General features: G+C 36.8%; 1 long non-coding RNA gene across 1 annotated transcript; it reads left to right on the top strand.

The window, feature by feature from the left end:
- The first annotated feature begins 7,793 nt into the window (after nt 1-7,793).
- On the top strand, nt 7,794-11,144 carry LOC122053639. Its single transcript, XR_006132277.1, has 5 exons — nt 7,794-8,097; nt 8,261-8,304; nt 10,159-10,269; nt 10,347-10,519; nt 10,845-11,144. It is a non-coding gene; the product is annotated as an uncharacterized LOC122053639 (long non-coding RNA).
- The last annotated feature ends 4,673 nt before the right edge of the window (nt 11,145-15,817 follow it).

Here is a 15,817-nt window from a genome sequence, read left to right as displayed (position 1 = left end):
TTATCGGATTTAGGTCCCAGTTTGTCTGAGACTTGACGTCGAACGTAAGCCTCACAACCCCAAATCCTCATAAAAGACACTTGGACATCTCTCCCAGTCCATATCCTATATGGTGTCTTTATCATAGCCTAGGATGAAACACGATTAAGTGTGAAGGCTACTGTATCTAGAGCATATCCCAAAAGGATATAGGAAGATCTGTATAACTCATTATAGACCGAACCATATCTAATAGGGTATGATTCCTCCTTTCGGATACACCATTCCACTATGGTGTTCCAGGAGGAGTGAGTTGGGACAGAATCTCACACTCAGCTAGATAGTCACGAGACTCATGGCTAAGGTATTCACCACCTCGATCTGATCGAAGTATTTTAATACACTTGCCTAGCTGGTTTTGTACTTCATTCTTGAATTCTTTAAACTTTTCAAAGGATTGTGATTTATGTGTCATGAGATACACATAACTATATCTACTGAAGTCATCAGTAAATGTAATGAAGCACCTATAACCACCTCTGGCAGCGACATTGAAAGGGCCACATACATCACTATGTATAAGTCCTAACAAGTCAGTCGCTCTTTCGTTGTGTCCACTAAAGGGAGTCTTGGTCATCTTGCCCAGTAGGCATGACTCGCATTTCTCATATGATTCAAAATCAAATGAGTTCAGCAAACCATCTTTATGGAGCTGGGATAATCGATTCTCATTTATATGACCTAAGCGACAATGCCAGAGATAGGTTTGGTTCATTTCATTTGATTTGAACTTTTTGGTACTTATGTTATAGATGGGGTTCTCTAAGTCTAGAATGTAGAGTCCATTTTTTAGAGGTGCACTACAATAGAACATATCGTTTAAATAAACGAAACAACATTTGTTCTTTATTATAAACGAAAAGTCTTTCTTGTCTAAAAAAGAAACTGAAATGATGTTTTTTGTGAGAGAAGGCATATAACAACATTCATCTAATTCTACTACAAGCCCAAAGGGCAGAGATAGATAGTAAGTTCCTACAGCAACAGCAGCAACCCGTGCTCCATTGCCTACTCGTAGGTCCACCTCGCCCTTCGTCAATGCCCTGCTATTTCTCAGCACATGTACATTAGTACAAATGTGAAAAGCACATCCAGTATCTAATACTCACGATGAAGAAATAGAGATATTGACTTCTATAACTTGTATACCTGAAGTAGAAATCTTATTTCTCTTCTTCTTAAGATCTTCCAGGTATCCTTTGCAGTTCTTCTTCCAGTGCCCGGTCTGACCGCAGTGAAAGCAGGTAGTATCCTTGGCAACCCCTCCTTTAGGTTTCATTACCTTGCATTTACCCTTGGCTTACCCTTGATATAGTTGATGAAGATGTTCAACCATATTATAAGCAGTCATCAACTCGTGTTGCTTCTGAAGCTTAGAGTTCATGGTTGCGAGCATGAGGCATGACACATCTAATGCATCATCATGATGCTTCTTATAAGCATCTCGGTCTGCTCGTGTGGCAGTGGTAGGAGGTGCCTTCGGAATGGGTTGCTCCAGGACGTACAGTTTTCTTTCTGGTGTGAGAACGATTCTTAGATTCTTGTACTAGTCAAGGAAATTAACTCCATTGAGCTTGTCCTTGTCAAGGACAGAACGTAGGGAGAAGGTGTTCGTGTTTGTCGACATGACAATCTACAACATAAATAATGCAGAAAGTAAATATCATATTCCATTTATCATTTAATTAGGTCTTTAACTAAATGATGTTCCCACTGAATTATAGAGCCTTTATAGAATCAAGTCATGAATGTGGTTAAACCACACTACTAGATTCTTGCCAATTAGCTATAATCCTTGCGGGATAAGATCCACATCATACTACGCCTTGAGTTAGCTTTGGCTAAATCACTCAAGACTTAGTATGATCGGTAGATAACGAATTATCAATTACATCTCTATGCAACTCTTGTTTATAGGATCAAAAATCTCATTTATATTAAAACTTGAGTTAGCTTTGGCTAAATCACCCAAGATTTAGTATAAATGTGATTTTTATCCTATCGTCCAACCGTTGGAAAAATGTCTATAGTTTTACCCGATCCAATTGAGTTAACTAGTTATGCTCAATCTAATTGAGTTTGTACTCACCCAAGCTTTGATAGGCGGGACCAAGGTTGTCCCTCCGCACCCTACCAAGATAATATGTGTTGCACTGCTTTGGCAGATTCAACAACAACAAATGATCGAGGTAGTGATGGGTATCAAAACTTGGTAGGCATATCGAGTTGATTTGATTAAGATCTAATCTAATCGTGGATTCGTATCTTATATGCATCAAGGCACTAATTATCCTACATTATCATGCATCACATACACAAGCAATGATAGATAACTAATTATTTTGTGATGAGATCATGGCCCTACTACGATCTTTTCAAGCTAATGAAAAGATCGGATGGTCAACCTAGGATCAACGACTTCTTCAAGCGCCTCCCTTTGACCGCCATGTGTTGAAATCACCCTCCTCGTAACTTCTTCTTGAGTGGGCCTTCCACCGCTTCATTTTGCACATTACAAATGTGAAACTCGAGTTACATTCAAGTCTAAATTCTATTTACAACAAGAATATAAAAGAAAAGGTACAACGCGTAGGTCGCATATTAATACAACACGCACAACACAAAAATTGCGCGCAGGGCATATTATGAATTACAACACATTTTAACCAATCATATTGGGGTTTTGGGTCATGACCATCACAAAATCACATATAATTCTAAATTATGTATTTTATATAAATTTCTATAATTTTACTACTGATTTTATCGATTTTATGAGTCACAACTTCTCGGCGGTCCCGTTTAGCGGTTTTCAGGCGCGATCGAGGGACAATGCCCATTGCGGGGTTAGGAGCAGCGCCCCTTCTCGTGAAATAAATATCGCAAGTGTCCCATCTTGATCTAACAGCGCCTTAAGCCGCTGTTCCAAAATAATTCGGGCGAGACCTTGCCGTTTCGGAAGGTTTTTCTCGGTAGTCGAAGCCTACAAGTGTCCAAGCACTTGTTGCTTCTCTTCTACAAGAAAAATACTCACAAAATCTATAAAAATAGCAAACTTACATAAACTTACAGAAACTTTGTTGCTCTTCTCTACGAGTGACATAAGCTGAGAATGCTCGCAATTCTGAGGATTCTGTCAGTGCTAACTGGTCCCATAGTTCTGACAACAGAATAAAAATCTTGGATCCCCATATCTTGCTATCGAAGTGCACGTATATCTACTTCTAATTGATATTGTTTAGCAAAGTTAGATTGCGTGTATAATCTTACCAGATGATCCCAAACCTCTTTGGTTGTCTCGTACTTGGCTAACTGAGCACCAATGGAGTGTGAAATAGAATTATTGACTCATGTAATAATTTTCACATTATCGATCTCTCAAACATCCAACAACTTTACATAATCATCAATATTAATGTTCGTAGGTTGAACTCGCACACCTGAAACATATCCCCACATAAATTTTCCTTGCAAAAATTTTTTCATAACATATCCCCAATACGAATAATTCTTTCCATCCAATATGTTTTTAACATTGGTTGTGACTAACCTACAAAATCCTAAGAAGTTAATAGATGCTTATATGTAACCACTGATTGCAGAGCTGAAACAATTATGGGATGAATGTTTTCCTATATACGATGTTCATACTAATGAGATGTTTGTAATGAAGACAACTCTTACTTGGACTGTAAATGACTTTCAGACTTATGGTATGCTATCGGGTTGGAGTACCATTGGAATCTTAGAATGCCCAATATATATGGAGAGATCAAAGTTAATTAGATTGAAACACAGGAAGAAGTCGAGTTATTTTGATTGTTATAGATAATTTTTACCACTAAATCATAATTTCATAAAGAATAAAGATAGATTCATTAATAATAGAATTGAAAGAATACCTCTGCCATTGAGATTAATAGGTGAACAGATTTTGTTTATAGTGTTTAACTTTCCATCTGTTATTGAAGAGCTACATGGTACAATATATGAATATGAAAGTACATATAAATGAGCTAAATGGAGTATATGTTGAGAATTACCATATTGGTTTAGTCATTTGATTCATCATAATCTCAATGTAATGCATATTGAGAAGAATACTTTTGATAATTTAATAAATACAGTAATGGATATCAACGGAAAAATCAAAGATAATTTGAATGTAAGAAAAGATATGTGACTTCTTTGTAAAAGACTCACTCTTGATATCGATGATAGTAGTAGAGGACCAAAGCCAAAGACAATTTATATATTAAATAAAAATAAGAGATGTATTATTTTTAAATGGTTAAAATTATTGAAATTTTCAGATGGTTATGTCTCTAATCTCGAAAGATGTGTCAATATGAAGGAATGTCAATTGATTGGTTCGAAAAGTTATAACTGTTATATAATCATGCAAAGACTCATTCCAATTGCTTTTAAGGATCTCTTAGCAAACTTTGTATGGGGTGTCATTATGGAGTGAAGCATTTTCCTACATAATATTTGCTCAATAGTTTTGAGACATTCATACATGAAGACGTTAGAGAGAGGCATGCCAATAATTTTGTGTAATTTGAAAATGATATTTCCACCCTTATTTTTTGATTACATGGAACATCTTTTGGTTCACTTGCTATACGAGGCCAAATATAGAAACCTTTCCATTTTTTATGAATGTATCTGTAAGTATCGTGGGAGATTTGTGATGGGATCAACCAAATTAAGTTAGGTCGTGTTGTGTTTGATCCTTGTATCAAAGTGTGTAGGAACTTAGGAACACAAAGAAGTCGAGCGGAAGATACAGCTACCGAGAAGGATGACATGGGAAGCGAATTACTGGCTCGGTGCATCTGAGGGACGAGGCACATTAGAAAAGTACACCGGCGGACGGGAATGACACACGCAGCACATCCGAAGGACAAGAAGCCAGAGCGCAAGACTGTTCGAGGAGAAGGTCGGAGTTGGGTTCGAGTGAGCTCAACTCTGGATGGTAAGAGAATCACCCAAGCGATCGGAGCAGCAGTCGAACAAGTCAACACGAAGTTAACTTGTCCAAGCGCCCAGACTAGGGGTGTAATCGAGCTAAGTCGAGCCAAACTCTTGAATATTTGAGTTTGGCTTACTTATAATCGAGCCGAGCTCGAGCTTTATTTAACAAATATTCATGGCTCACGAGCTTATTCGAGCTTTTATCAAGCATAAACGAGCTTAATAAATATAAATTATAAATTTAAATATTCATTAAAAATTAAATTATATATTTAAAGAAAATTAGAATATTCTTATTAAAATTTATAATTTTATTCTAATAAATAAATTTAATATATTTGTCTATATGTTTCATATGTAGAGTATAAAAATCTATAAATTCAATATCAAAATTATTATTTTTTTATTTAAAAGTTGATTCATGAGCTTAACGAACATGTTTACGAGCTAACGAGCTGAATATTGTGAAGCTTGAGCTTGGTTTATTTATCTTAACGAGCCTCATTAAACGAGCTCAATCGAGCTTTTATCGAATCGAACTTCAAATAGCTCATAAACGACTTGGTTCATTTACACCCCTAGCCCTCGGACCAGTCCAAGCCACCAGACCAATCCAAGCCCCCATACCAGCTTGGGCCAACAGAGGCTTCCTTTCGGAGATGTTGCAATGGAGATAGAATTTGGATCCATGTCAGTAACGTTCTAGGCTCCCAGACCGGTCCAGGTGTCCGGGCATGGATAGGAGACTTATCACGAAGCCATTGTGGAGTCGTTGCAGAGCGGATAAATGCCATAGTAGAGGTGCCCGGACTTGGTCTAAGTGCTCGGAACCCGCCACATCATCAATAGCTATATTTTGACCAGTGAGCTATAAATAGAGCCCTGATCCTCTTCATTCAACACGACACTAGTTTACGAACTATGTACTTTCAATTCTTTCATTATGCTTTGTAATTCTACGCTATTATCGTTTGTAAGAGGCTACTCCGCCTTCATCGAAGAAGAACTTTTAGTGAGCTGATATTTGTCTTAGATTAATAACCTCCCTAGTTGTAAATAAATAAAAGTTCTGTGTCTCTTCTTTATTTTATATCATGTTTAACTATTACTTGTTCAACTAACTTGTGTTTGTCTTTGTTGACAAAAATAGCAAAAGAAATTGTTACTTGTGACTTGTAGGGCTATTCACTCCCCTAGTCGGCCATCAAGGGACCTTTAATATCCATTTGAAAGGTAACATTTTCACCTTCGATACTTCGACAATCTGAATGCATTAAAAGTTCTTGATTTTATTATATATTAATATCTAATATAATTTATTTTATTATCATCAGATATCTATATCATTTGAAGAAAAAAGTGAAAAATAAACTACTTGTTGAATCCTCTATTGTTAATGTATACATTATGAAGTTGTAACTTTTACATCATATTATTTTGTGCCTCAAGTGTGTGTATATATATATATATATATATAAGAAGAAGAATTTGTACCATGATTCAAATAATATTTAAGTAAACAATCTAAATTTGGTTTACACATATGCATACTTTTACCAATTGGCTTATTTGACTTTAGGTTCATGATAATCAAATTCACCTTGAACAAGATTTGTTAATGCTTTTGTCATGAGGTCCAAAAGTATTGGTTCGTACTTGGCCAACATATTTTATAAATGGATAAAATTTTCATACTCAAGAATATGAAATGGAGAAGACTATAATTGAATAATAGGGTCTGTGTTCATTCATCCAATGATGAAGGTGAAAGAATTGATTTTTATGATTTGCTGGATGAAATTATAGAGGTAGAATATCCTAAATGCAAGTTATTCTATTCATGTGTTGTTAGTTTGACCCTATTAAAGGGAGAAAGGTGCATCCACAATATATTTTGGTTGAAATAAATCATAAGAGATTGTATAAAAGATATGCACCATTTGTGTTGGCACAACAAGTGATTCAAGTATTCTATGCTTCATATCCTAGATTGGAACGTGACAAAATTAATTTGTAAAATGAAAGCTTGGGAAAAAAATTAAAGAATGTTTGGAAGACAGTGCATATCAACAAAAGGAAATTGTAAATATATTTAATTGAGGAATATGATTCCAATATTATGAGATCCAATAAGAGTATTGATAAACGTGGATTCAAGTAAAATTTATGAGAATGACCATGATGATGAGTAAGAGGAGGAGGTGGATGACGATATTACAACAAATATGATTTTTCATAATGTATCATCAATAACATACAATTAAGATACATCATTAATAATAATTTTTATAACACGCTTAATTAAATATGCTATGGATAGTATTATCCTTATACAAATAACGGCTTCTAAAAAATTGTATGCTATTAAAACTTAAATATTAATAGTGTATTTTTTTTGTGCGTTGTTAAAAGTATGCACAAATTTTAAGGATGACAATTTTAACAGCACGCAAAATGTACTTTCAAAAATATTACAATTAAAATTTTGACAGCGTGCTTTTTTTCATGCACCGTTCCACGCCGAATCCTACCCCGTCACCCTATTGAAAATCTTGAGAGAGATTCTCTAGTCCATAAATTATGGATCAAATGATCCATTAAATGAGGATTTTTAATTTGAATAGATTCTATTTTAAATAAATAGGTCCATTCAAATCAATAATCCTCGTCCATCTGATTCACAATTTACGGACCAAAAACCTTCGCCACTAAAACCTCCATCGCCGAAACCTTTGTCACTTGAAAACCTCCATCGCTGATACCTTCACCACCCCGCACAGGCCCTCTAGCCCTCTCTTCCCTCTTTTTGGCGCTCTCACACTTCGCAATCCCTGACCCCAGCTGTAACTCTAGTTTTGACTCGCCCCACGGGCTCTTCGTCGCCCACAAGCATCTCATCGTGACCACCTCTGCCGCTGGCCCCACCGCATCTTAGTTCCCATTCGGTCCTTTGCCGTCACATGATCTCCCCTCTCTCTTCCGCTCGAATCTCATCGTCGTTGAGTCTACTGTCGATCCTATGTGTGCAAAGAATGGTTTGATTTTTTGAGACCTTCTGAAGCCCTATGCATGCAGAGAAAGGTTTGATATTTTTTTCTATTTAACTTGTGTTTGTTTACTTGGTGTTTTTCTTCAAAAGGTTGTTGAGGAGAGTGATTCTGTTGAAACTCTATGTATGAAGTAGTTATTCAAATCTACCTGTATGTGAAATTTTTTAATGATTTCTAATATCCAACAATTTCAGCTTAATGCAGATAAAAGTCCTTTCAGTGAACATATGCAAATCAGGTATTTTCTTCTCTTCTTCTTCTTCTTCTTTTTTTGATATCTTCCACATTGCCTTCACTATTAATTGTTTTAGAAGATTGGGGTATACCTTTTCCAGTTAAATATGGGCATTACTTAATTGAAATATAAGAAAATAAATTGCACTTTTTTTGTGCTTAAAGGAGAAATTTATATTTTTTTTTGACATTAGTCTACAGATTACTTATTATTTCTTTTATAGTTAGCTTTATTTGTTCACCATTTTTCATATCTACAGTTTCATTTCTCTAATATTTCCCATCCTCTCTAAATGTATCTTCTTAACTACTTTACAAATCAAAAGATGTGGTGAAATGTCACGCAAACTAAGATTCATGAAAGATCAAATGGCAAAGGTTGGAATTGTGCATTCAGAAATTCCAACACAAATCCATATCGATTTTGATGAATTGGAGGTGACATTGTTGTTCAAGTGCTATTTGCATGTTGGCATATGCTTGTGATATATAAATGTTCTTGTACTGAACTTTAGCATTTATGGAAGATAAAACTAGGAGAGATTGAAGCTGAGCTAATTGAAGTTAATTCAAACAATGAAAAACTACAAAGAGCTTATAATGAACTAGTTGAGTACATGTTAGTTCTCAAAAAGGTATAATTTGTATATTGATTGCACAGTTCTAAGTAAATTTTGTAATTGTCATTTTGGTTTTGTTCATTGTAATAATATGAATTTTATCCTATTGCTTTTATTAATCCTGCATTCAAGTGTTTACCTACTATTCAGCATAATCATAATTATAAAGAAGTCTTTATCTTATGAAGACATTGGTGTGCCTTCTAAATCATGGAGCATGATGCTAAGTTGACTTATTGATGCAGCAAGCCTATTAGTTAAGGACTCGATTAACTATAGTAATTGCATCAATAGTACCATTACTGGATTGTTCTAAAATTTAGTCTTAAAATCTTAATTGGATAGATAACCTTTCAAGTTTGAGCTCATAAAGAATAAGATGACTTGGTAATCATGTAATACTTCAGATTGAATTTCAGTTATCATCAAACATTTTCTTTTCTAGAAATAATAATTGTTCAAGTGGTTCTTGAGTTCTTTTTTTAGATTGGACATGTAACTATAGAGGTGTGTGATAAGGACAATTAGTCAAACATAATTGTACATTGCAAATTAAAAGATGTTGGGTTGCCATATTTTGTCAAGGAAGGTTTGAGGCGTTCTCATTTTTGTTTTTTTTTTTTTTGTAGATTTTAGAATGTTCTTGTTAGTTAATATGCACATAAGACCTTTAGGAACTCCTATGCTTACTTTCATGAATAAAATGAAGATGCGACATCAACCTCTTTGTTTGGTATATGGTGCTTGAAGTTTGAAAATAAACTTTTCACATCCTATGTACTTGATAGCAGTCAAAGTCTTTCATTTTATATATATATATATATATAAAGAGAGAGAGAGAGTTGTTAGACTGCACATCTTTACCTGCACACTCATAGCGACCCTCACAAATTCGGGCACCCGGAGTCATCCCCGGACACCCCGATTCACTTTTGGGGATCTGGGCACCCGGAGGTGACTTCGGGCGCTCGGACCTATGAGGGTCGCCTATAAATGTGCAGGCTAACATTTTCACACACACACACATATAACTTTTGATTCTGCATTTGATAGTGTTTCTTTCTAATGATTTTTTAAGTTTCTCAGTCATGAAGCCCACCACTTAAAATGTGGTAGAGGCTATAATCTCAAGTGTAATAAATTATGGGGACTGCAACCACAAAACCATCCCATATTTGTGCTTATGTTTTTGATAACTTTATCAATCATGCATTATGAACTTTCTTCCTTGTTTTCAGGTTGGAGAATTTTTTCACTCGAAGCAGAGTAGTGCTACTGCTCAGCAGAGAGAAAATGAGTCACACCAAAACACTGATGGTTCTCTTGATAGTCCTTTGCTATTGGAACAAGTATTGCAACCATCATGTTCCTTCTATTTGTTGTTTTATCTGAATTTTCAATAACATTCTTGGTATCATTGTTCAAGAAATGTTGACAGAGCCATCATAGCAATTAAAACTTGGATTTGTTAGTGGACTTGTGCCCAAGGAGAAGGCAATCTCTTTTGAAAGAATTTTGTTTCGGGCTACTAGGGGCAACATGTATCTTAGTCAAGCTACTATTGATCAACCTCTGATTGACCCAATTTTAGGAGAAAAGGTGCATTTCTACTCACAGAGATTATGTGCGATTAGTTAGCAGTGATTTTCTGAATCAATCTTGAATTGTATAGAAAGGCCATTTTTTTTATAGATTCATTTGTATGTAAAACTTCCTCGATTCCTTTTAATTAGTCTTCTTGTTCATTTAGCTTTCTTTATTTTTTTTTCAAGGCGAAACTATTATCTTTTTTATGCATTACTTCATTTCTCTAAGTGTTCAACTTTTTGTAGTGTACTTTGGCTCCACTAAATGCTTTTGTTACTTTTGGATCATATAAGTCTACAATTGTTTCTATTAGTAGTTGTCATTTTGCTTGTTGTAGGTTCCTCTTGGTGCAATCCAAACATTGAAGAAGTGCGCTATTCATGTATTCATAGGACATAATATCAAAAACTATCAAGATAAAGAGAGACAGTGCAGATTTTCCTTAGCATGTGATAAATTTAAGTAGAGGGTAGAAAATCATGTGGCAAACTTTTTTAGTTAACTGCGAGAGTAGGTTCCTTTTCAGTTATTTCTAATGTTGTATTAACTTTGAATGGGAAAGACTTATCACTAGTGTTTCATTTGTAAAATTGACTCAAATGTTTATTATATGAATAAAAATTATGATGTCTAAAAATTATGACTCAAATGTGATTTTGTATTCATATTTTAATTCCTTTTCGACAAATTTTTATTTCTATTTTATGTGATGAATGAATTGTGATGATGTCTAAATTGTAAATTTGGATTATATATTTTAAATAAATATTAATAATAATCATATGATGTAGATACTTATATACGGTTAATATTACATTTTAACTGCAACACGTAGGATGTGCTACAAATGCTCTTAACCGCAATGCACATCGTGCGCTGCAAATGCTCTTAAGTGCAACTTGCACCGTGCGCTGCAAATGCTCTTAACTGTAGGGCACACCGTGCGCTGCAAATGCCCTTAACCGCAGTGTGTGATGCGCACCGCGAATGTTCTTAGCCACAACACATTGTGTGTGCTACGAATGCTCTTGACTACAGCATGCGGTGCACGGTGTCAATGTCTGATAATTTTTAACAGCTTACAGTTGTGCAGTGTATGATGCACACTATAGATAGCATAATTATGCGCTACAAAAAGTCATATTTGTTGTAGTGCGAGGCTGAGGATGAGAATGACCATAACAATGAGGACTTTGATTTTTAATTATGGATAAATTTTGTTATCTTAATATAACAAAAATTATGATATTTTATTTTCATATATGGTATTGCCTTTTTATGATTAAATTTAGTTTTAATTTACAAATTTAAAAAATTTGTAGCTCAATTAGTTATTGTATACTGTCTTATTCTTAAATTTATATATTTTATTTGTTGATACTTTGTATTTTTTTCTATAGGTCATTTGAGGTGACATTTTGTCATCACAGGTTTTACGCACTATCTCATCTCTTAGCAAAAAATGGTTAATTTTTCATGTTCTTCATTATGCATCAAATTTGTATTTATATTATGCTATTATTGAATTTTCAGAACATCTTTCAATAGGGTAATCGTAGACGGAGTTCTTATGGTAAATCTGATTGAACACCTAACACTATACCCCCCCCCCCCCCCCCCCCCATCAGGCAGAACCTTCCCATTCATCTTCGCTAGTACCTTCGTTGCTCCAGTTGTCAATACCCATGCAAGTTTCTTCTAGACACTCGTTTGCTGAGGTGCAGGACATTCGAGAGCCTATAGTCCCTTGCAGAGATTCGTAAGTATAAAAAAATATTTTATTTTATCAACTATTGTAATTATTTAACATTTTTATTTGCAATTTTATGATATGTTTGAGAATTTTGTATGTGTTATTCACAAGATTAATAAAATCGTAAATAACAATTGGTGAGAGGAGTCAATGACTTATACAAGTACTCTAGCACCAATAAAAGAGTTCCGATGGAGTGAGTTTAGGGTATAAATTATTTATTTTATATATCAAATACAAGTAAATAGATAATCGATTATTTTTTTTCTATTGCATCAGTCATTTACTTAGGACTCTAGTGATGAATTGGAAATAAGGAGGTTTTTCGAAAAAAAATGTTGCGATCACATACAGTATGTATTGAATCATGCTAAGACTACGGGAAAAAGCTACCTTGTATCACTAAGAAAAATTAGACTAGGATCTCCAATTTTTGGGCAACCGAGGAGAGCAAACAAAGGAGTCAATAGAACAGATGTCACGCCCCAGAGGAGTCCCCGTCCGAAGAAATTTCGGCAGCATCTCCCCTATACGGCGGACAATCTGAAACTTTCTACATATCTCCATACCTCAGCCACATGCGGCTGGAATAATAACAATAAATATAACACAACCACACAAACATCCACGCAGTTATATATAATCAAACAAAGCAGTAATACTCTGACTCGAAAACCACCCTACTCAACTACACTCGTAAAACTCAAATCCGACGAAACTCACCTCTTATGCCGACCCGGCAGGCATGTAGTAGAATAAGACCAAATAAAATCCATCGACATCACAATAATAAATACAACGTCCAAGTATCAAACAAATCAAGTCTAAACATAGACAAACGAGAAGAAAACTCAAAAGTCAATCAATCCTCAAGGTCTGCAAGGGATCTAGCACTACGTGCAGTGGGGACTAGCGACTGGAACTCCCTCCGGACAGCATCAACCTGAAAATAACAACAATAGAGGCGGGGTGAGTCCAACACTCAGCAGGTACAATTGATATGTAAAGTAAAGAAATAACACCTAACACTAATCATGCGTACAGTCTCCTGATATAAGAAAGATAAAAATATGCATCTGAAGTAAACAGGAGAGGAACTGTACTAACCAGGACCTGAGTATAAGGACAAACAGTCTGAGTGGTATAGGAAACATGTATGCATGTCAAACATAGGTATCCAAACAATATGCAGCATATAAATGCAGCAAGCACAAACACAAGCAATAAATGCATCATGCATATGATGCCAATGATACGTCCTGGTCACCCCTGACGCCAGTCGATCATCTCACACACAATAGTGAGGCCGAGTGGGTAGGGCTGTGACAACCGTGCACTCTGTCGTCACTACTCCTGATGAGTGACCGAGTGGACGGGATGCTGTCGGAGTACACCTATCCTCCTACCCCAAATCATAAATGGGGGAGCGCAATGCTCTCATCTCCCGGTACACGATGACGGGGAGGAATCCCTGCCGGATAACACGTTGTGTCCCACTACCCATGAGCGGACCAACGGTGCCTAAGAGAGTCCCTGCTGCAACACACTCAGCCTGAATCGACCACTAACCCATGAGTGGTTGTGTGTGCAGATCCATGTAACTGGCGATGTGCTCAACAATAATGGAGCGGACTATCGCACAGCATGCAATCATGCAAATGGTACATGGCACTAACCACAAAATATCCTGACCTAATCCACATGTATATAAAAGTGCATCATAGGTCAACGAATCAAAACAATCCAAAGGTACACAGAAGGTATAAAAAAAACCTAGGTCCTGAACATGGTGAAGCATGGTATATCACTACCCCCTATAAGCATGTATAAACAGGTAAAATATACATGAGATGCAAACCAATCAATCAATCAAGCATGAACCAAGATTTGGGTAGTGATTAACCGAAACAGATAAAAAACACAATTAATGCAACATGTTAATTTCATTACTAAGCATATCAAAGACAAAAAGTCAAAAGTACCCGCCTCCGAAAATAGAAAGGTCCAATCCGGTCCGAACACTACGTCGAGATACCCATCTCGCGTCAAGGTCCTGTGTCACCAATATAAACATAATTTATTTAGCTAACTCCAATGTATAGCTAAATAAAATCCTTAAGGCTAAACTAGGATAAAACCCAAATCCACTCAAGCCACATATCACGATTAAATAGAATTAGGGTACCCTAACAAGTCCACAACTAGAATGAAATCTAGTACATATACAAAATTACCTCTACAACTTGTCCAAATCTGGTCGGAAACGTTGCTACTGTAAATCAACAGTCGGAGCAAGGTTAAATTGCCAATCTCCCAAACCGATAAACCTAAATCACAATTCCAACACCTTCATTAATCAAATTAAACCCAAATTCAGTAAAAATTATATCATCTACACCTTACCTGAATTCACAGCAGGAATCACTGATCCACTGAAGGTTTGTTACTGCCAACAAGGGTTGCTTGCTGCTGGAAACCTTAAATTACACTACCGAATCACTGCTGGAATAACTTGTTGTTACCTCATCCGAACAACCTTACTCTGAAGAGGAGATGGAGCTTAGGCACGGGAGAACACCGGCAGTGGTACTCGGGTGCCGGCGAGATGGAGGGCTAGGGCACGGTGTGATCTCTGCGCGTCGACGTCCAGTGGCTACTGATCACTGCGATGGGGCCGAGAGCAAAGGTGTCCGGCGGTGGCTCGTCGGACCAGAGGAGAAGAGAGGGAGTCTCGGTGACCAGCTGTGGTGGCGGCGCGAGGTGGCTAAGGCAGAGGCGTCGGTGTGCGGCTCGGGAGGAAAAGGAGAGATGTCGGCGTCGGGTAGAGGAAGACCTCTGCTCGGCTGTGCCTGAGTGCCAGCGAGGAGACGCCGGCGATGAGGGGCGCACAGTGGCGTCGAGATCGCGGTGTGCGGCGGGGACGAATGACTGTCGGAGGTGCGGCGGTGAGATTGAGGCGTCGGTGGCGCACGGCTAGGGCACAGCAAGAGGAAGTGAGAAGAAACGAGAAGAAGAAGAGAGGGAACCGCTCGGCGCCGGTTAGGGCTCAAGAGAAGGCGCGGGTGAGGTTTAGGGCAAGGGTCGGCTCGCGAGGGAGAGGGGTTTTCGGCGAGGGAGATAAAGAAAAAGAATTTAAAAAGGAAAAGGAAAAATCAACTTTTCCTCACTTAAATGGGGTAGCCTAAACAGGCTTTTCCGGACCCCGTTTTTGTCCATGTTAACTCGTCCATACGAGCTCCGAAAAATTTCCGAAAAATCTCCAAAAATTCCGGAAAATTCCCTTATTAATATTCGCCTATTTTCCGGTATTTTACATTCTCCCCCACTAATAAAAATTTGGTCCCCAAATTTCGTTATCTACCATCAGCAAGTACTAACAACATATATAAAGTATATAAATGCTGAACGGTAAATTAAATCACATACCTTAAGTGAAAAGATGGGGATATCAAGCTCGGATAATATCCTCGAGCTCCCAAGTAGCCTTCTCGTCCGAATGATACTACCATCTAACCTTAACAAGCCGGATAGTCTTGTTCCACAACTGACTCTCCTTC

This window comes from Zingiber officinale, chromosome 3A (genome assembly GCF_018446385.1).
Source record: "Zingiber officinale cultivar Zhangliang chromosome 3A, Zo_v1.1, whole genome shotgun sequence".
Lineage (NCBI taxonomy): Eukaryota > Viridiplantae > Streptophyta > Magnoliopsida > Zingiberales > Zingiberaceae > Zingiber > Zingiber officinale.
Note: the sequence above shows the minus strand (reverse complement) of the source record. Positions and strands in the feature narration are given on the sequence as shown.